Here is a 23,739-nt window from a genome sequence, read left to right as displayed (position 1 = left end):
TCATATTCATACATAGGTGTGTAAATGAGGATAACCTTTCAACAACACATAGCAAGATCATAATCATAATCACTTTACTCTAAAATTGATCTTAAAGCATATACATTATGCATAATTCCCATATCTTGCCATCAAGGATCAAGGATCATATTCAATCAACATATCATAATTCAAGTAGTTCAATTACTACAAACATAATTCAATAATATTCTCCTTGCATCAATCAATACCACACTTCGAGATCCAAATTGAGAAAATAGGGGACTTCATGGATTCTTAGGGAATTCAGCATAAAACCACATAAAATCATCAATTTATCCATAATAAACCATAATTCAATCATTATAAATGAAATTGAAAGGAATCCATGAGATTGAAGTCAAACCCTAACTTTTGGGGAATTACTAGTTTTGAAATTGAATTTGGAGGAAGTTGAAAAGTCTACGATTTGGACTCATTCAGGGCTTTATTTGGATAGATTATTTTTCCTCAAATGCTTGTTTTGTGCCAATAATTGATGTGAAACCCTTGATTTCCAGGTATTTGGATCAAGGAACAAAGCATGGACACTAACTTGCAAAAAGGAACGAAGCGAGCTAAAAAAGTGAAGAAATGAAGGCCTAGTGATCGCTGAATCCCTTTTACAAGTCACCAAATAGCCATTACCTCGCCTAAAGTTCTTGTGTGTCAAGCCCTAAAGGAGAAAATCAATTTAGTGAGAGAAAGGAGCAGTCGACGTGTCGCCAAGTGGTTCCGCGATGCAGTGTTGGATCTCCCAAGTTACAGAACTTGAGGAAGCTGAAGGCCAAAGCAAGAAGGTGATGAAATGGGTCAAAAGGTGGATCGTCGAACTAAGCGGCGAGCTTGACTTACTGCACCGAATGGCCCTTCGCAGCATAGTTTTGGCGACTATTAATACATTTTCAAACATTAATCTTAGGACCTTTTGTCATAATCTTAGAATCAATTTTTAGAATTTCAGTTTTGAACTCTGAGTATGGAGATTAAAGTTTTCCTTAGCTTTGAAGAATTGAAACTTTCCATTTTTGAGAAATTGAAAGTGGGTCTTCTAGATTCTTCAATTTGGACCTTTGTAAAGATGAAATTAATCGTACCCAATTGATGGAAACACAATTTGGTAACGATTTCTATCTTTTTATGATGTCTAGCTAAAACCCCAATTATTGGGGTGTGATTATGGGTTTATTTAGCTTGTGGGTATTGGTAATTGTTAGTTTAAATGATGTTTAGAAGTGATTTCATTCAGTAATTGTGGTTTAATTTAAAGGGTTGTAGTTGCAAATGCAATTCTACCTTCATGTTTTTGGCTTGCCTGAGAGAGAGGTTTTAAAACCAAGATTACTGAATTGATGGTCTGTGGGTATTGGGTTGTCATGGGTTCAGCTCGAGAGATTGAATCCTAAACCCTTTTTCCACACATTCAGCTCTAGATAGTGAATGTACTAAAGCGAAGGTTTTCTTATTTGCTTGCTTATTGGTGTTCGAGAGAAACCAACTTGATTCGGGATAAATTGTTCGAGAGAAAGTTTATCCCCACTAAAGTCTAGCTTAGTCACTGATTTACATCTATTTACTAACAGTTGCAATCACCCACATGTCTACCTTAGCCTATAATCCAATCACATCCCAAGAACCCGTCTTATTATTTGGTAGTTCGTGTTATTTGTTGTTGTTATAGCTGATAGTTAAACCCAAAACCCCCTTTATTTGACATTCGTGTCACCCTTAATTTGAATTATGTTTTTACTCGTAAATGTCTATTCCTACTCTTGACTTGAACATATTCGTACTTTACTCTTGAATCTTAAAAACGTACCACTCCCTATGGGATTCGATCCCAACTCATTTAGTTGGGTTATTATACTGACTAGCGATTGTTAACACTTAGAATTGGATGAAGTGTCCTTGAAACGTTAATCAAAATTGCGCCGCTGCCGAGAAGTGGTGTTGGTTAAGAATCTTTAGTTAAGTTGGATTTTGTTCTTGTTAGTTGTAGTTGAATCTACTTACCTTTAGTTTTGGTTTTCGTGTTGCTCGTTAAGCAGAGACATTGAGCATATCTAGTAGCAATAGTGACCCAATGGACCACCCTCCTTTGAAAATGATGAAGCTTAGAGATAACATCCTAAATTTCAGTAAATTGGAGGGTGAGTCACTTTATGAGTTGTGGCAACGCTTTAAGGCTCTCTTGCAGCAGTGCCCAACTCATAGAATTCAAGAAAAGATGTTTCTGGAATACTTCTACATGGGTCTTGGTCCCAAAAATAGAAATGCATCTGATCAACTCTTTGTGAGTTGTTTGATACAACAACCCTATGAAATAGTAGCCCAACTCCTTGATGGCATGATTAAGACCAACAAGGAGACAGAAAAAGACCAATAATTTGTTACATTGTTGACTCAGTTGGATGTCTTGGCCAAGAAAGTCATGGAATTAGAGGTAATGTCCAAAAAGAAGGACAAGTACATCCTCCCTCACGAACATCGAAGGACGAAGAAGCAAAAGGATGGGCAAATTGAAGAGGTCCTCTCACTCATTCTACACAAAGTCAAAGAGCACGACAGAGTGTTGGAGGAGATAAAGGAGAATATCTTAATGTTGAATCAGATGACAACCTCCCATTCCATGTTCATTCAGCTACTAGAGTCCCAAATGGACCAAGTGATGTCTTGCCTCTACCCACAGCCCAAAAAGGGGTTGCCTTGTGACACTAAGGCAAACCCAAGGATTGAAACCTAAGTAGGGACTTGCGTCGTGCCACGACGTTAACTAAGGTGCTTCTTGGGAGGCAACCCAAGGTTTTATCGCTTTATTTTTGTTTTAGAAATAATTGATTTTTGCAGGTTGAAATGTAAGATGTGATTGAAAAGTGCAGGTTGGCGAGCTAAAAGTCCAATCGGTGACTCGGCGAAGAAGTCGGCGATCCCGAATTGGACTGCCATTGGACTTAAAGAATTCTAGGGTTTAAGTCTGTAAAACTCGGCGAGCCTAGGAGCAAATTGGCGAATCGCCAACCAGGTCGATGATCATGATTTTGTCCGTCGTTTGGACCCCCACATTAACTGGAGGTCCTGTAAAACTCGGCGAGGTAAGTGCCCACTCGACGTGTCGCCGAGTGGGTCGGCAAGCAAAACTTATGTCGCCAAATGGACGAGAACTGGACGGTTTTTAAAAAAAGGCCAAAGGTTTAAACTTTCAAACTCTTTCGCTTTCTCTCAATTTTCAACTTTCAAAACTCACACCCGCACTATAGTGTATTCTATATTTTGTGTTTTTTTTATTGCATTTTAGTCGTCAAGTTTGTGTTCGGAGTTGGATTTCTTTGCTGCCTAGCATTGCAAAGTATTTATTTGGCTTCTAAGGTTGGTTTTCCGAACCCCAAATTTATTTTTAGTGGTTTGTACTCTTTTGCAATTGTTTAATCTTAGTGATGTGTGAAAGGCCTCTCTGATCATAATTGTATATGTGTGGGCTTGTTTTGATTCGAATATTATGCCCATAATGCCTTTATTGTTGATTTCCCGAGATTTTGCATGCCTTAAAATTGATCAAAATTGTTGTGTGTTACTTTGTTGATGTTGGGTATAATCAGGTGAAGTCTAAGTAACCCGCATTTGTGCCAAATAACGTATTTTGCCCAATGATTGAGCGGTTGATGTCATTCTTAAGGGCAAAAGTCGTCAAATGGTCAAATTTGGCCAAATCGGGAAAAGTCTGAGTATCTCGGGGGAATGGGTGTAATGTGTCTTAGCTTAATTGAATGGGTTCATGTTTTGATTTCGTTTTCGGGGGCTGCGGGGTTGAATTTGGAAGTTGAGGTTGAAAGTAGGCACGTTGGGTCGTTTGGTGAGCTGGGTTGAGCTCGCCGAACCACTCGATGGTTCGCCGAAGTCCCCCTTATCGCCTTTAATTTCATGCTTAATTAGAAGTTAGGCTCTGTAACTTTCGGCGAGAAGACTGAGTTCGCCGAATGCACTTGGTGACTCGCCAAAAGTCCTTCTTAATCGCCCTTTCTGCACCCCTAAGCCCTAAAATGCACTGTAACTTTCGACGAGCTGATCCTTGCTCGCTGAATGATGTCGGTGATTCGCTGAAAGGCCTTTCCCATCGCCGACATGCCATTTGTCTGAGAAAATTTTGAGCCAATCCTTTCGGCGAGATCGATTTGACTCGCCAAAGTGATTCGCCGACCAGTTTGGTGAGTCTGTCTGCAAACTATTTTCTGCAACCTTTGCTTGAACTATTCCTAATTCTTTTCGATGTTTTTGCAGATATGGCTAGAATCAACCTTGTTATGCCAGCTCATAAAAGAGTAAGGGGCATAACTATAAATGAAGGGGGAGCCAATCCTCCCAAGAAGAGAAGAACAGAACCTCCTAAGGGAGGCAACAGCAAGGGAAAAAGGCCAGCATCTGAGGTTCCGGAGCATGAATCCGATAGTGAGGGCTCCCAAGCTGTATTTTCTGAGCTGGATGACGATCAGCCATTACAGTCTTGGCGGGCTGAGATCTATGCTAGATCTTGTCCTGATTCAGCTAGAGCCCCATCAGCTCCCTCTCCAGCATATACAATACCAACTCTGGCACCTCCTGTGGCTCCAGTACCACCAATAGTTCCTCCTCCCAGACTCCTTAATAGATTAAAAGTTGATGGATTGTGGACTATACTCGAGGAGAAGTTGTTATCTAAAGAGGGCTTTGAGGGCAGACACTCCACAGTGAGGAAACCCTTCATTTCCATTGGTTTGAGCATTTCACCAGGCCCCGAGGCCCCTACATTCCTACATGGGTCCGGGAGTTTTACATCGCATATAGAGAGTTGGTGCCCAAGAAGAAGAAGAAGGACAGTGCCTTCAGACCGGTGAAGTCGGTCATGGTTCGAGGAAAGGAAGTAGGGTGTAGTAGTGAGTACATTAACATTGTACTCAACAGGGCCCTGGTTACTACATTTTCCTATGAGGGTTTTGCCTATTACTCACTCCCTAGATGATTTGAAGTGCTGGTTGGCACTTTTGATTTCTGATACCACCCCGAGGTGGATTGAGGCAAGAGCACCCATCGAGAAGAGAGACCTGAATATTGTTGCTAGGTTCTTGTTTGGATTCATTAGGAGCACCATCCTGCTTTCTCAGAATGAGTCCATCCTTCGGCACCCCAAGGCAGCCTGCCTTGGGTCGATCATATCTAGGAAGAGCATTAACATGGGGCTCCTTATAGACCAAGAAATGGCAATAAGGGCCAAGAAACACCAGAATTCCCTACCATTGCTACTAGAGACTTTGAGGTTAACCCTTTATCATCCACTGACATCCAGCGTATTGAGGCCGAGTACACTCGGGAAGAGACCAACAGGAGGAGAGCAGCTCCGGTGGATACATATTCGGAGGTGGACATTGATTATATACCTGCAGAGGCATCTTTGCCTACTACAGCCCCCGGGCCTTCAGGTACTTCTTCCTCCTAGACTCCTAGTGTTTCTACTGAAGTGTAGCCCACCAAGATCCCTCAGGCCATACTCCTGAAGATGGGGCACTTAGCCTATTCAGCTGATGTGAGGGCTACTAGATTGGAGGCTGTTGTGCCATGGATGATTGAGGCTGCTATTTTAGCTGCACTGACCCCCTCCGAGCTTCTGTTGATGATTTGACTACGAGAGTCAAGGCTTGTGAAAGTAGACAGGGGGAATTTTCTACGGTTACGGCTATGAAAGCCAAAGTGGAAGATCTGAGGAAAGGATGAAGACTATCTCAAGTCTAAATATGAAACGACCCCAAAAATGCCTGAAAATATGCTTCGAAAAAACCTATAATTGTAATTTCAATATATCTCAAAATTCGTGCATGATTTCGGAAATTCGAATTCATATTCTTATTCATGGGGTCAAATTGAGTAGGGGATGGGTCTAACACGAATTTTAGAGCAACCGTATCACAATTCGAAAATCGCAAAAAATGCGATTTGGAGGGTCAACTTTAAAGGGGAATATCTCTTAGCACACAAGGAACTGGAAGGGCCACAACCTATTAAATTAAAGCTCTTTGAGTTAGCTTTCCAACGTACTTGGCTTCACCTCATTCCGAGTTAGGATGAGGGAGTTATGACCATTTTCGTAAAACCTGTCTGTGCAGATTTGCAATTTCCAGTGAGCTTATTTTTTAGGCGGGTTGGGGACGTTTTTTATAAATGTCCCATACTTAGTCATTTTTTTTAACTTCAAAAACACTCTCTAAGCCCTCTCCAAAATTCCACCAACATCTTCAACCAAATTCAAACATTTCAAGCTCTAATTCCAGATTCAAGACTCAATCTCAAGCTTCAATTCTCCATTCCAATCTTCATTAAGGATTCTCCAAAGTTGAGGTATGTGGGTTTGATTGTGGAAACCTTCCTTTCCACAAGTCCAACCATTTATCCTCTATTTTTAGTTCAATTTTATAGGTCCTTATGGTTATTTATGAACTCTTGAAGTATGGAATTACTACTACACACCCTATTATGGTCTATTTTGCATATTATCATGAAATGGAATTATTATGTGATGTTTATGGTTTTCATGCTTCTATGATCAAATTATGAAGGTTGATTTATATATATGTATGTTGTTGGTGGGCTGATTTATATGGATTTTGGAATTGGTTGGACTTAGTACTCTTGAAATACATGATTTTATTTACATGAACAGTAGCCTACCATGTGTTTGATAAAATGTCTACTTATAGAATTTTTAGGAAATGAAAGGTCCAATGTACGTCCTATGAGTCGGATGGTCATATAATCATTGAAATTATGATGAAATGGATACATGTATATGATTTTCTCTATATAAGTGTTGTGAGTCGACCAAGCCTAGCTCGGGGGGTTGTAGGCCCGGGTAACCGTATCGAGGGGTTGGTACCTTGGTTGCCTAGTACGGGGGGTAGTAGGCCCGTATAACCACATCGAGGGGTTTGTACCTTAATCCCTAGCTCGGGGGTGGTAGGCCCGGGTAACCACATTGAGGGGTTTGTACCTCTTTCGCCTCTCTAAGGGGGTGGTAGGCCTTGGAAATACTATATTGATGGTCACTCGCCACACATGTACTACGTCCCACTAAATATGATTTTTATGTAAGCATCATTATACATATCATTTCATTAATATGCTATCTATCGGGTATGATTATGCATTTTGCCTATGATGTCCATATATTGTAGCATTGCATTGCATCCCATATACTTAGTACATTCAAACGTACTAATGCATACTCTATGCCTACATGATGTCACCATGTAGGGACCGGAGCACCGCTTGACCATCCTCCTCCGCGTGGCTAATACGATTTTCTATCGAGGTTATTGGTGAGTCCTCCATTCCGGGGACGTTGCTTATGATCTTTTGCTATGTATAAGACTTTCCCTTTTTAGTTATGGTTTGACTATGAGGGTGAGCCCGGTTGTTTGTCTTGGCCCCCGCTAAGTACCCATGTTTAGAGGTGGTGTTGGACAAGTTGTGTATTATGCTTGAGCTTGACTCATCTATGGTATTTATGTATCATTCCTTTTTTTTTTCTCTTGCTCCCTTAGTCCCGATTTCCCCCTTGATTATGCTTATCGCTTATGGTCATTTTAATTGCTTCCGCGACCAAGGATGTGTAATGATACGCTATGAGGCTTGTTTGGAGTTCCTTCGGGTTCCCCATTCGCCGGTCACGTCTAGGCCCTAGGCTGGGGTCGTGACAAACTTGGTATCAGAGCACTAGGTTGATAGATCCTCGGAGTCCAACACACCGCGTTGATTAGAGTCCGATTTATGGTTGTGTTGTGCACCACAACTATGAGTAGGAGGCTATAAGACGTTTTAGGAAATGTTTCCCTTCTCCATGTTCTAAGTCGTGCTGTAGAGTTGAATTAAGTTTTTCCCTAACGGTTGTTCTTTGCTATGCTAGATCATGCCTAATACAAGAGGAAGACGAGCCCGCGCACCCGAGGAACAACCGACCAATGGGGATCTTCGGGATGCCCTTACTTTATTTGCACAAGCTATGGCTAATCAAGCCAACCACGGGGCCCAAGCCCCTCAGGCTCCTACCCCGGCATCTCGGGTGAGAGACTTCGTGCGGATGAATCCCCCCGAACTCTATGGGTTTAAGTTAGATGAAGACCCTCAAGAGTTCATTGATGAAGTCCACAAGATATTAGCTATCATGGGCATGAGGTCAGAAGATAAGGCGGAGTTGGCGACCTACCAACTAAAAGGGGTGGCCCAAATATGGTACAACCAATGGAAGGAAGATAAGGGGGCAAACTATGTGGTGCCTTGGGAAGAGTTCAAAACGGCTTTCCTTAATCGATTCTTTCCTCTTGAACTTAGAAAAGCCGAATTGGTGGAGTTCATGAATTTAAAACAAGGGTCTATGAGTGTGAGGGAGTATGCCCTCAAGTTTAACCAACTTTCAAGATATGCTCCACACTTGGTTGCCGACTCACGATCTAGAATGAACAAATTTGTGATGGGTGTGTCCGACCTAGTGAGTGAAGAATGCCGGTCCGCAATGTTGATTAGTGACATGGACTTGTCCCGCTTGATGGTCTATGCCGAACAAATGGAGGAGGAGAAATTGAGGAAGAGGAGGGGTCATGAGGCCAAGAGGGCCCGTTTGAGGGCAAGTTCCTAAGTCGAAGGGGAGGCCGGTTTCATCAAGGCCAAGGGTCTTCTCATGCGCCCCATAAGGGTTTGCCAATGATGTTCCAAGGGCCCAAGGTGTTGGTGGTATGGGTCCTATTGATGTATGTCCGAAGTGTGGTAAGGGCCATGGTGGCCCGTACTTGAGAAATACCAGTGCTTGCTACAGTTGTGGGGAAATGGGGCACAAGGCAATGGATTGTCCTCGAAATCACAACAAGGGTAAGGAGGTCCGTCCATAAGGTGCCAATGCGGTTGCTTTGGGGAGAGGGGGCCGACAAGATGGTGCCCCAAGGCACAATCGATTTTATGCTTTGCTTGGAAGGCAAGGGTCGATGAAGTACCCGACGTCGTTACCGGTATGTTGAAAATCTTGACTTTGATGTATATGCATTAATTGATCCGGGTGCCTCTCTTTCTTTTGTCACCCCCTTTGTTGCCAAAAAGTTTCATGTTGAGTCCGACTTGTTGGGTGAGTCATATAAGGTGTCTACTCCTATTGGTGCATATATTGTTGCTAGGAAGGTCTATAGAAATTGTCCTATTTGCATCTTGCATAAACTATTGCCTTGTGATCTTGTTGAGTTGAACATGGTCGATTTTGATGTTGTTCTTGGGATGGATTGGTTGCATGCATACTATGCTTCCATTGATTGTAGAACCCGTAGGGTCAAGTTCCAATTCCCAAGTGAACCCATTCTTGAGTGGGAAAGCCAAAATGTGGTAGTCAAGGGTAGGTTCATCTCTTGCATTAAAGCCCGTAAGTTGATCTCTAAGGGTGTCTCTATCACCTTGTGAGGTTTAGAGATGTGGAGTCCAAAATCCTTCTTATAGAGTTGGTTCCGGTCGTAAATGAATTCTTTGATGTCTTTCCTAATGACCTTCCCGGGTTCCTCCCGAAAGGGAAATAGATTTTGGCATAGACCTCCTCCCGATACTCAACCAATTTCTATTCCCCCTTACCATATGGCCCCGGCGGAGTTAAAGGAGTTGAAGGAACAATGAGGGACTAGTTGGAGAAGGGTTTTATTAGGACTAGCCAATCACTATGGGGTGCACCGGTGTTGTTTGTGAAGAAGAAAGATGGGTCCCTTAGGATGTGTATTGATTATCGGCAACTCAATAGGTCACCGTCAAGAATAAATATCCTCTTCCTAGGATTGATGACTTGTTCGACCAATTGCAAGGGGCTAGCCACTTCTCTAAGATTGATCTTCGGTCCGGGTATCATCAAGTGAAGGTGAGGGAGTGTGACATTCCCAAGACAGCCTTCCGGACTAGGTATGGGCATTATGAATTTGTGGTCATGTCCTTTGGGTTGACCAATGCACCGGCTATCTTCATGGACCTAATGAATAAGGTCTTTAAACCCTACCTTGATTCCTTTGTTGTGGTCTTCATTGATGATATTTTAGTCTATTCGCATAGCGAGGAAGAACATATGGGTCACTTGAGGGTTGTGTTGCAAAGATTGAGAGAGGAGAAGTTGTATGCCAAGTATGAAAAGTGTGAATTTTGGTTGAGGGAGGTTGCCTTCCTAGGTCATGTGGTGTCGGGGGATGGTATTAAGGTAGACCCTAAGAAGACCGATGTGATTAGAAATTGTCCTAGGCCATTGACCCCGTCGGATATTAGGAGCTTCTTGGGCTAAGCGGGTTACTACCGGAGATTTGTGAATGGGTTTTCTCCTATTGCTTCTCCCATGACTAAGTTGACACAAAAGAAGGCTAAGTTTGAGTGGACCGACGAGTGCGAATGGAGTTTTCAAACCTTGAAAGATAAACTTGTGTCCGCTCCTATATTGTCACTACCGAATGGGCTTGAGGGATTTGTTGTGTATTGTGATGCTTCTAGAGTTGGTTTGGGTTGTGTCCTAATGCAAAATGGTAAGGTGATAGCCTATGCTTCTAGACAAATCAAAGTGCATGAAAAGAACTATCCTACGCATGATCTTGAATTAGCCGCGGTAGTGTTTGCTTTAAAGATTTGGTGTCATTACTTGTATGGGGTACATGTTGATGTGTTCACCGATCATAAGAGCCTCCAATATGTCTTCACCCAAAAAGATCTCGACTTGAGACAAAGAAGGTGGCTAGAATTTCTTAAAGATTATGATATGAGTGTGCATTATCATCCCGGTAAAGCTAATGTGGTGGCGGATGCTTTGAGTAGGGTGTCTATGGGTAGCCTAGCTCATGTTGATATTGGTGATAGGGAAATGGCTAGGGAGGTGCATAGGTTGGCTAGGTTGGGGGTTAGGTTGGAAGAGGTTGGTAATGGTGGTGTGGTCGTTGTTGATGGGCTAGGTCTTCCTTGGTTGATGAGGTGATAGGAAAACAAGATCTTGACTCTTCCTTGTTAGAATTGAAGGCCTTGGTGAAAGAGGGCAAGGTGGAAGTTTTCTCCCAAGGGAGAGATAGTGCCCTTAGGTACCAAGGTAGGTTGTGTGTGCCTTGTGTTGATGGTTTGAGGGAGAAAATTCTTGAGGAGGCTCATAATTCTTCCTACTCCATTCACCCCGGTTCCACCAAAATGTATAGAGATTTGAGGGATGTGTATTGGTGGGGAGGCATGAAGAAGGACATTGCCAAATTCGTCTCCGGTTGTCATAGTTGTCAACAAGTCAAGGCCGAACATCAAAGGCCGGGTGGTCTAACCCAAGACATAGAGATTCCTACTTGGAAGTGGGAAGAAATTAATATGGATTTTGTAGTTGGTTTACCCAAGACTAGAAAAGGTTTTGATTCTATTTGGGTGGTGGTTGATAGGATGACAAAATCGGCTCATTTTCTACCGGTAAAGACAACATATGGGGGGAAGATTATGCAAGGTTATATATTCATGACTTGGTAAGGTTGCATGGGATTCCTCTATCCATCATATCGGACCGTGGTACTCAATTTACTTCACACTTTTGGAAGTCCTTTCAAAGGGGTCTAGGTACGAGAGTTAAGCTTACTACGGCCTTTCACCCGCAAACGGATGGACAAGCCGAAAGGACTATCCAAACACTTGAGGATATGCTTAGGGCTTGTGTATTGGAGCTTAAGGGTAGTTGGGATGATCATCTTCCATTGATTGAGTTTGCCTATAACAATAGCTATCATTCTAGCATCGGTATGGCTCCTTTTGAGGCTCTCTATGGGAGGCGTTGTAGATCACCGGTTGGGTGGTTTGAGGTTGGTGAGGTGGCCTTGTTAGGACCAGATCTAGTTATGGAGGCTCTTGAGAAGGTTAGGATGATTAGAGAAAGGTTGAAGATGCCCAAAGTCGCCAAAAGTCCTATGCCGATGTGAGGAGAAGGGCTCTTGAATTCCGAGTTGGTGATTGGGTCTATTTGAAGGTGTCACCCATGAAGGGTGTGGTTCGTTTTGGTAAGAAGGGAAGTTGAGCCCAAGATACGTGGGTCCTTATAAGGTGATGAGGAGAATTGGCAAGGTAGCTTATGAGTTGGAATTGCCTAGCGAAATGGATTTGGTTCATCCGGTATTTCATGTGTCTATGTTGAGGAAGTGTGTGGGTGATCCGAATGCCATTGTGTCTCTTGATGTTGTGGGTGTTGTTGAAGATAATTTGACCTATGAAGAGGTTCCGGTCCAGATTTTAGATAGACAAGTGAAGAGGTTGAGAAACAAAGATGTGGCTTCCGTTAAAGTCCTTTGGAGAAATCAACAAGTTGAAAGTGCTACTTGGGAGGCCGAAGCGGACATGCAAAGGCGATATCCTTATCTTTTCCACTCCACTCAAGCCTAAGGTATTGATCTAAGCCCTTTATAAAATCTCAGGTCTTAAGTTCAGCCCCCATGTCATTGCATACATTCATGTTTAAGTTGACAAGTTCATTGTGGTTTTACAACTATGTTGAGGTTTTTGAAATAAGGTGTAAGTGCATTGTTGCATCCTTATGTGGGCTGATATTGCCATGTTTGTTCCCTCATGTACGTTTCTTTAACATTCGGGGACGAATGTTCCCAAGGGGGAGATATTGAAACGACCCCAAAAATGCCCGAAAATGTGCTTCGGAAACACCTATAATTGTAATTTCCATATATCTCAAAATCCGTGCATGATTTCGGAAATTCGACTTCATATTCTTATTCAGGGGGTCAAATTGAGTGGGAAATGGGTCTAACCCGAATTTTAGAGCAACCGTATCAAAATTCGAAAATCGCAAAAAATGCGATTTGGAGGGTCAACTTTAAAGAGGCATATCTCTTAGCACACAAGGAACTGGAAGGGCCACTACCTATTAAATTAAATCCTTTGAGTTAGCTTTCCAACGCACTTGGTTTCACCTCATTCCGAGTTAGGATGAGGGAGTTATGACCATTTTCGTAAAACCTGTCTGTGCAGATTTGCAATTTCCAGTAAGCTGTTTTTTTTTTAAAGCCTCATTTTTTAGGCTAAGTGTTGGGGCGTTTTTTTTATAAAAAGGGGATATGTCCCATACTTAGTCATATTTTTTTTCTAACTTCAAAACACTCAAAAACACTCTCTAAGCCCTCTCCAAAATTCCACCAAGATCTTCAACCAAATTCAAACATCTCAAGCTCTAATTCCGGATTCAAGACTCAATCTCAAGCTTCAATTCTCCATTCCAATCTTCATCAAGGATTCTCCAAAGTTGAGGTATGTGGGTTTGATTGTGGAAACTTCCTTTCCACAAGTCCAACCATTTATCCTCTATTTTTACTTCAAGTTTATGGGTCCTTATGGTTATTTATGAACTCTTGAAGCATGGAATTACTACTACACACCCTATTATGGTCTATTTTGCATATTATCATGAAATGGAATTATTATGTGATGTTTATGGTTTTCATGCTTCCATGATCAAATTATGAAGGTTGATTTATATATATGTATGTTGTTGGTGGGCTGATTTATATGGATTTTGAATTGGTTGAACTTAGTACTCTTGAAATACATATTTTATTTACATGAACAATAGCCCACCATGTGTTTGATAAAATGCCATTTATAGAATTCTTAGGAAATGGAAGGTCCAATGTAGTCCTATGAGTCGGATGGTCATATAATCATTGAAATGATGATGAAATGGATACATGTATATGATTTTCTCTATATAAGTGTTGTGAGTCGACCAAGCCTAGCTCGGGGGGTTGTAGGCCCTGGTAACCGTATGAGGGGTTGGTACCTTGGTTGCCTAGTACGGGGGGTAGTAGGCCCGTATAACCACATCAAGGGGTTTGTACCTTGGTCTCTAGCTCGGGGGGTGGTAGGCCCGGGTAACCACATTGAGGGGTTTGTACCTCTTTCGCCTCTCCAAGGGGGTGGTAGGCCTTGGAAATACTATATTGATGGTCACTCGTCACACATGTACTACGTCCCACTAAATATGATTTTTATGTAAGCATCATTATACATATCATTTCTTAATATGCTATCTATCGGGTATGATTATGCATTTTTCCTATGATGTCCATCTAGTGTAGCATTGCATTGCATCCATATACTTAGTACATTCAAACATACTAATGCATACTCTATGTCTACATGATGTCACCATGTAGGGACCGGAGCACCGCTTGACCATCCTCCTCCGCGTGGCTAATACGATTTTCTATCGAGGTTATTGGTGAGTCCTCCATTCCGGGGATGTTGCTTATGATCTTTTGCTATGTATAAGAATTTTCCTTTTTAGTTATGTTTTGACTATGAGGGTGAGCCCGGTAGTTTGTCTTGGCCCCCGCTAAGTACCCATGTTTAGAGGTGGTGTTGGACAAGTTGTGTATTATGCTTGAGCTTGACTCATCTATGGTATTTATGTATCATTCCTTTTTTTTTCTCTTGCTCCCTTAGTCCCGATTTCCCCCTTGATTATGCTTATCGCTTATGGTCATTTTAATTGCTTCCGCGACCAAGGATGTGTAATGATACGCTATGAGGCTTGTTTGGGGTTCCTTCGGGTTCCCCATTCGCCAGTCACGTCTAGGCCCTAGGTTTGGGTCGTAACAAGAACCTAACTTAAAACTACTCTATAACTAAACGTAATAATCTCAAGAACTTCTCAATTCAGCCCAATTCAATAGCAAAAGCGAATTCAAGAATACATACCAAAAACATCAAATTTTCAGCCCTTTTTAGGACAAATTCTAGTTGAAATAAACATGTTTGGTGCGTGGGAGAACGAACCCAATGCTATGAAAGTCTCACATACCTCGTAGGGATCACTCCTTGAGGAAATCCACAAGCAATCTTTCAATAACTTGGCAATTCCTTGCTTCGTCTTCTCTTTTCTCCTCTCAAAACCCTATCTCAATTTTCAATAGTGTAAACTGAATCCCATCAGTAGAGACCCCAACATAATTACCAAAAACGACTTTAATTAATTGGGTAGTTAAAAGACCACAATGTCCTTCTAAAATCTGGGTTTGACTTTCCTTATCTAGACATCCCAACTTCAATTTGGAATATCTCCCTTATACAAACTCGAAATCACGAAAATTCAGTGGCGTTGGAAAGATAATTCAAAGATATTTCCTACCGAATCTTGTAGCACACCTAACTCATCCTGAGCTAGGATTTATGGTCATTTGAATTTGACCAAAAACCTATACTTAACATAACTTAACCAATTTTCCAAATTTTCATTCTTTCCAAAAATTACTCTTTCTAATTCTAGATCTTTCACATAGAGAGATGTTACAATATCTCCCCCTTGGGAAATTTTTTCCTCGAATGAGATTACTCTTAGTAAGCTAAGGGTGTAACATCAAACAATCAGTTCAAACACGTAACAAACAAATCTAACACATTAAGCATATCAATTAAAGAGTACTAAAAAGAGAATAGTACCTTGATCTGGAATTTCTCCGGGATCAAAGAGATGTGGATATCTCTTCTTCATATTCTCATCAGCTTCCCAAGTAGTTTCCTCAACAAATTGATTTCTCCAACGAAATTTGACTAATGCTACTTCCTTGGTCCTCAACTTGCGAACATAGCGGTCTAGAATCTGAACATGGATCTCCTCATAAGACAAGCTATCCTTGATACCAATATATTCAGTCGATATTATTAGTGAAGGATCGCCCATACGTTTTTTTAACATAGAAATGTGGAATACCAGATGAACCGCTGTTAAATCTTCAAGTAGCTCTAATTCATAAGATACATTACCAACCCTTTTGGATATGTTGTAAGGGTCAATATACCGGGGAATAAGCTTCCCCTTATTACCAAATCTCATAACACCCTTCATGGATGAAACTTTAAAGTATACCCAATCATCTACTTCGAACTCTAACTCCCTTCTCCTAACATCAGTGTAGTATTTCTGACGACTCTAGGCTGTTTTCAACCTTACTTGAATGACTTGCCCTTTTTCCATACCTTAATGAACTAAGTTTGGTTCTATCAACCCAGCTTCACCATCTTCAAACCATCAAATAGGAGATCTGCATCTTCTCCCATAAAGAGCTTCATAAGGAGCCATCTGGATGCTAGAATGGTAACTATTGTTGTAAGCGAACTTGATGAGAGGTAGGTGATCATCCCAATATTCCTTGAAATCGATCACGCAGGCCCTCAACATATCTTCTAAAGTTTGAATAGTGCACTCCGCTTGACCATCTGTCTGAGGATGAAAAACAATACTCAAGTTCACCTTTGAACCCAAACCTTTCTGAAAAGATTTCCAGAACTGTGCAGTAAATTGTGTTTTTCTATCTAAAATAATCGATCTGAAACCCCATGAAGTCTAACTATCTCTTAAGTATACAACTTAGCACAATCCTATGTTCAATGGGTAGTCATTACCGGCAAAAAATGGGCTGATTTGGTCATCTATCGACAATCACCCAAATAGAATCATGTTGCCTGCGAGACCTTGGTAAAACTGTGATGAAATCCATATTGATCATCTCCCATTTCCATTCTGGAAGGTCTATATGCTGATCCATACCATCGGGCCTCTAGTGCTCTACTTTAACTTGTTGGTAATTCAGATACTTGGTAACAAATTCTGCAATGCCCTTCTTTATACCACTCCAACAATAGACATCTCTCAAGTCAAAGTACATATTTTTGGAACCTAGATGGATAGAATATTTAGATCTATGAGCTTCCTCCATGATCCTCTTTTGGAGTTCATCCACCCAATGTACACACCATCTACTTTGATACCTCAATACACAATCTCTCCCTTGTTCATAAGCCATTACTTTTTGGTTATGAACATTGCCTTTAATTCAAGAAAAATAGGATATTGGTCTTGCTTCACTTTTACTTCTGACACTAATGATGATACAGCCCCATTCATCACCACTACTCCTCCTTATGTGGAATCCATTAGTCGAATCCTAATCGTGCAAGTCTATGCACCTCTTTCGCTAACTCCTTCATATATTCCTCAAAGTGGGTTGTACTACCATAGACAATCTACTCAAGGCATCAACAACAACATTCACCTTACCTGGGTGATAAAGAATGCTCATGTCATAATCCTTGAGTAGCTCTAACAACCTTCCCTGTCTGAGATTTAGCTCTTTCTGACTAAACACATACTGAAGACTCTTGTGATCAGTAAATACATCAACATGAAACACCATATAAATAATAACGCCATATTTTTAAAAGCAAATACTACGACAGCCAACTCTAGATCATAGGTTGGATAATTCTTCTCGTGAACTGTAAGCTGTCTCGAGGCATAAGCTATAAATTTACCATTCTGCATCAATATACAACCCAAACCAACTCTGGACACTTCACAATATACAACAAAGCCTTGCGTACCCACTGGTAAGGTCAATACTGGGGTAGTAGTCAACCTCTTTTTCAATTCCTGAAAACTTTTCTCATAACCTTCAGACCATTGAAACTTAACTGTTTTCTGAGTCAACTTGGTCAAAGGGGATGAAATAGATGAGAACCCCTCTACAAACCTTCTATAATATCCATCCAACCCCAAGAAACTCCTAATATCAGTCAGAGATGTGGGTCTAGGCCAATTCTGCATTGTTTCTATTTTCAGGGTTTCAACTCTAGTTCCATCACCGAAAACAATATGGCATCAGAATGCGACAGACTCAACCCAAAACTCACATTTAGAGAACTTGGCATACAACTCTCTATCCTTTAGAGTTTGGAGGACTATTCTGAGATGACTAGCATGATCTTCTTCATTCTTTTAATAGATTAGAATGTCATCAATGAACACAATAACAAACATATCTAAATAAGGCTTGAATACTCTATTCATAAGGTCCATGAACGCTACAGGCGCATTAGTTAATTCGAACGACATGACCAGAAACTCATAATGAACATAACGGGTTTTAAAAGCTTTATTTGGAATATTAGATTCCCTTACTCTTAACTGATGGCAGCCTAATCTGAGGTCTATTTTTGAAAAATATGTGTCACCATGAAGCTGATCGAAGAGATCATCATTTCTCAGGAGAGGATACTTATTCTTAATGGTAACCTTATTAAATTGACGGTAATCTATACACATCCTAATGGAACTGTCCTTTTTCCTCACATATAAGACCGGAGCACCCTAAGGTGCGACACTTGGTCAAATAAAACCCTTATCAAGGAGATCTTTCAACTGCTCTTTTAACTTTTTTAACTCTATTGGTGCCATCTGATCAGTCCACAAATTGGATTCATTTAGGGCTGTGTTTTAATAGAAATTGTGTCCTCAAATGCTTATTTATCTTAATATCTGATGAAAATCCTTAAGTTTCAGGTATTTGAAGTCTGAAGGAAAGCATGGCACTACATCGTAAAAAGGAATGAATAAGCTGAAAAGAAACGAATAAATGAAGGCATGAGGATCGTCGAGTCCACTTAGCGAGTATCCAAAGGATCTTACTTCACCTTTTGTTCTAGTGTGCTGAGCCATGAAGGAAATGATCAAGTTGGTGGAAAAAAAGAGCAGTCGACGCATGCTCAGAAGTTCCATGAGGTAGTACCATGTCGCCCAATGACCCAGAGAACAATGATGCTGAAGGATGGTGCAAGACGATGATGAACTACACCAAAAGGCACATCGCCGAGTTGATTGGCGATTCCGACTAACGACGCCTAATGATCCGCTGTAGTACAAATCTGTGAAAAACTATAAATATTAGTTATAGTTGTAGTTTTAAGGGTCGAACAATTATTATAATTTCATATAGAATAGTACTTTTTGATATTTTTGCTCTATGTTTGAGAGGGTTTTGATGACTTGAAGTTCCAAAGGGTTTCATCTTCAAGATTTGGCTTTGGATCTCTTGGATTCTTCAATTTTAGCCCATAGCAAAACTGAAATCTTGATATCCAGTTGAATGCGAGCTCAATTTGGTATAAATTTCTATCCCTTATACATGTGTGGCTAAAAACCCTAATTCTTGGGGTGTGATGTAGCGTATATGGATAAAGATATTATTGGGTCTTGGCTTGCTGATAGTTTAATCATAGTTTAATTATGATTTCGTTTAATAGTTGTGGATGAATTTAATGAATTTGTAGTTGCAAATACAAGTTTATTTATGTGTTTTCAGCTTGCTCGAGAGAGAAGTCGTAAAACTAAACCTACTAAATTGATGGCCAGTGTGAGTGGGTTGACATGAGGTTCAACTCAAGTGAGTGAACCCTAGTCCCATGTCCACACACTCAGCTCGAGAGGGGTGAGTGGGTTAAGGCGGAGGCTGGTCTTCATGCGGCAAGTGGGTGTCCGAGAGGAACACATTTGAAACGGGGTAGGTTGCTCGCGAGAGAGCTTATCCCCCTTAAATTTTAGCCTAGTCAAAATTATTCTATGAATCTTCTATCGAAAGCATGTACCCAATAATCTAGCTTAACTCATTTCTCGTCACATCCCGAGGATCCCCTATCATTACTTAGAAACCCTTGTTTATTTTTGATGTTTTTACTCACTAGTGACAAAACCCTATTGTTAATTGACATTCTCGTGTCCCCCTTTAATTTACAATATTTTTAATCGTTAATGTCTTTAGCTACGACTAGTTAGAACTAATTTTATTTTTCTATTAATTCTCAAAACCACTCTCTTGGGAACGATCCCAACCCTTGGTTGGATTACTAAACTATTGTACGATCGTAGACACTTGCATCGGAAGTTGTGTCTTGATTACACAAACATCAAAATGGCGCCGCTGCCGGGGAGTGGTGTTATTTGAGAATTCTTAGTTTAGTAGAATTTTTTTTCTTCTTAGTTGTAGTTTTATTTACCTAATTTCTAGATTTGTATTTTTGCTTGTTTGAGCTTTAAAACAGAGGAGATGCGTATGTCAAGCAGTACTCGTGAGCAAATGGAGTTTCCTCCATTAGAAGTAATGATGTTGAGGGATCGTATTCTAACTTTCAGACAATTGGAAGGTGAACGGATTCATGATGTATGGGAAAGGTTTAAATTGCTTATGATTCGATGCCCCACTCATGAAATTCCTGATATAGTCCTCCTGGACTGCTTCTAGAGAAGTCTTGGTCCCGGAAACAAAGCATTGGTTGACCGACTCATTCATGGTTGTATTACACATCAGCCCTATACGATAGCATTCCTGGTGGTATTACACATCACATGACTGAAGTAAACCAAGAAGTAGAGAAGGACTTTCATGTTGTCCACACTAATGACTCAGATTGATGAATTGTCCAAAAAGATATTGGAGATTGAAGTCCAATGCAAAAAGGAAGGACAGATACGTCCCCCTTCATGAGTGAAGAAAGCCCAAGGACAATGAGGGTAAATGTATTGAGTGAATGCTCTCAATTATTCTCAACGAGGTTAAGTGAGCATGATAGGGTGCTGGAAGAAGTGAAGGTGAACATCAAATTGATGAAACAGATGATTGGTTCACATTTCAGATCCATTCAGCTGCTCGAGAACCTTACGAGTCATATGATGCCTCACCTCCATCCGACACAAAGCATGGGGTTGCCAATTGATGTTTTGGGCTAACCCCAAAAGTGAAGTTTAGGTGTTAAGTTGCGTCGTGCCATGACATTAACTAAGGTGCTATTTGGGAGGCAAAACCCAAAACCCTTTATTGATTTATGTTGCTTTGCTAAAATAATGTTGTGTTAATTGTGCAAGAAGAAGTGTGGGAAGCATTTGGGAAGAAAGAGATTGGCGAGGGAAAAGTTGGTTGGCAAGTTGCCAAAGTATTAAAGAGATCCAACTCACACCGCCGTTTGATCCAACCCAACTTGGGTTTAGAGTCTGTAAAACTCAACGGTCCCAAAGAAATGATTAGCGAGTCACCGATCAACTCCGGCGACCCCCGATTTGTATCACCGTTTAGATCAATACATTAAATGGGGGGATTCTATAAAACTCGGTGAGGAAGGTGATTACTCGGTGCGACGCCAAATGGTTTGGCGTTCATGACTAAAGTCGCTGAGTGGGAAAGAACTGGACGGTTTTTCAAGCCAAAGGTTTAAAAGTTTCAATTTCCTACACTCTCCCTCATTTTCAAACTTTACAAAATCACACCAAGCTTTACTTTCCATATTGTTGCATCTCTATTGTATTTTGGGTTGATTTGTGCTCGGAATTGGATTACCTTGCCGCTAGCATTACAATCATTTCGTAGTCAGCACAAAAGGGTCGGTTTTCTGTGCCCTGAATTTATTTCATTAAAATTTATGCCCATTTGCAATAATTAGATCTTGTTGAAAGTATTGTGACCCTGCCGGATAAGACTAGATTGTTTACACGCATGCCTTAATTTGACAATCTTGCTAGAGTAATTATGACTGTTGAATTCTAGTGATTGTATGCCTTAATATGGATTAAAAATTGTGGGTTATGCATAAGTGTCACTGGGGTCTAAGCTTAATTTGGCCTATTGAATCTTTTGATTTTGCTTTCGGGGGTTGCGGGGTTGAATTTGAGAAGTTGGGTTAAAAATAAGTACGTTGAGCTGTTTAGCAAGCTGGGAGAGCTCGTTGAACCACTTGGCGGTTCGCCTAAAGTCCCCATTCACCATTCATTTAGTGATAAATGTGATATTAATTTTGTAACTTTCGGTGAGAAGTTGAAGGTCGCCAAAGACTTTCGATGACTCGTCGAAAGTCTCACTTCACCCTTGTCAACTCTCCTAAATCTCTGTGCACTCTAGCTTTAGCAGACTAACTCTAGATTGCCGAATAATATCGGTGACTCGCCGAAAGAGTCAGAAGTTTATCAGTACTTTTATCAAATATTTCTCTAACTCCTCTTCGAGATTTTGCAGATATGACCAAACCCAAAGTTGTTGAATGAGTAACGTCAGCTCAAGAGAAGTCCAAAGGAATTGCAATAAAGGAAGATGCAGTTACGTCAAAAGAAAAAGCTTCAAAACAACTACCACACCTACTGGGAAAGGCAAGATCAAAAGTCCCACTCCTGCCAGGAAAACCATCACCCTAGACCCGAATACTCCTCTATGGGCCAGGGGATTTTGCAGAGCGGTGCACGTCTTTCTAGCAGACTCACAATCAACAGACTTTGGTGAAGTTGGCACTGATGTTCCTTCTGAGGTCACTCCAAGCACTGAGGCCCCGACAGATGGAGCGACTGCGTAGATAAGATCCCTCTTTACCTCCCTCTCTATCTTACTATATATTTACTTTTGGATACTTTCATTTGCATTTGAGGACAAACACTTTTATTTGTGGTGGGGTGAGGCCCACTTCTGTGTGCTACTCGTGTTCGTGTTTTGTCGATAAATTTTGGGTTGTTCTGTTTAAAATTTGGTAAATAATACATTTTTGTGGATGTTTGAGCTTATGGCTCTTTTTTGTTTTTAATTGAAAAATGATTTTGACCTGTCTGAAAATTTTTGCCACCTCTCATGTGTTGAATGTGGCTATTCCTTGGCAAATTTGAGTCTCGATTTCTATCAATACCGATGATTTGAATAGTGCTTACAATCGAACGAACATGACTGTACGGCTACGATGAGGCCAAATGATGTTGAATAGACAATATGTGAACTCTTTGCATCTCGTTGTGATTATCCATTTATCAAATTGATTCTCTTGTGATGACCATTGCGCACTAGAAAAAGTGTGGAGTCTTGTTTGACTTAAGTGTCGACGCTTTGTGTAATAAGCTTACCTGAAACCGTGCATGATGACGAGTCCACAAACTGGACACATTTAGGCCTTTGTTTTAATGGAAATAGTGTCCTTGAATGTTTGTTTTACCTCAGTACTTGATTAAAAATACTGAAGTTTCAGGTATTTGAAGTTTTAGTGGAAGCATGCACACTTAGGCGCAAAACGGAGCAAATAGGGCTGAAAATAACAAGAATGGAATCCTGCGGATCGCCAAGTTTGACTTGGCGAGTCGTCAAAATGATATAAGTCGCCCTTTGTTCCAATACGCTAAGCCTTGAAGGAAGTGGATCAAAAGGCGAGGAAAGGAGCAGTCGGTGGGTTGCCGATCAGTTCCGCGAAGCAGTACTGTACCACCCAATGATCCAGAATGCAAGGGTGTTAAAGGAAAGACACCAAAGGCGATGAGCTGACCATAGAGCGGATGCCGAGTTCATCGGTGATGTCGACTAATGTCGCCGAACAATCCTCCGTAGCACAATCTGTGAAAACTATAAATACTATTTAGAGTTGTAGTTTTAAGAGAGTTTCAAGTGTGGAAAAATTATTATTATTATTTTCACTTTAGAATGTACTTTAGCTAATATTTTTTTCTCTCAAGTTTGGAGAGGTTTTTTGGAGACTTGAAGAAAGGAGTTCTTCTTCCCCAAGTTGAAAGTGGGTCTTCTCTATTCACTTCCCTTTTCTTAATTCAAGGTTTAATTTCTTATACCCAGTTGATTTCTTTATCATGTTAGGTATAATTTCTTATTTCTTGATATGTGGCTAAAAACCCCTATTTTTGCGGTTTGATTTAGCAAATATGGGTTGATATTCTTGTTGGGTCTTTCTTGATGATAGGTTAGATGTATGTTAATGGTGATTTCACCTAGTGGTTGTGGTTTAATTTAAAGGGTTTGTAATTGCAAATACAAAAGTCATCCATGTGTTTTTGGCTTGCCCAAGAGGGAGGTCGCGAAACCAAACCACTAGACTGAT

This window comes from Solanum verrucosum, unplaced genomic scaffold, assembly GCF_900185275.1.
Source record: "Solanum verrucosum unplaced genomic scaffold, falcon-dt-bn FXZP01000006.1, whole genome shotgun sequence".
Classification (NCBI taxonomy): domain Eukaryota; kingdom Viridiplantae; phylum Streptophyta; class Magnoliopsida; order Solanales; family Solanaceae; genus Solanum; species Solanum verrucosum.
This window is presented reverse-complemented; position numbering follows the sequence as displayed.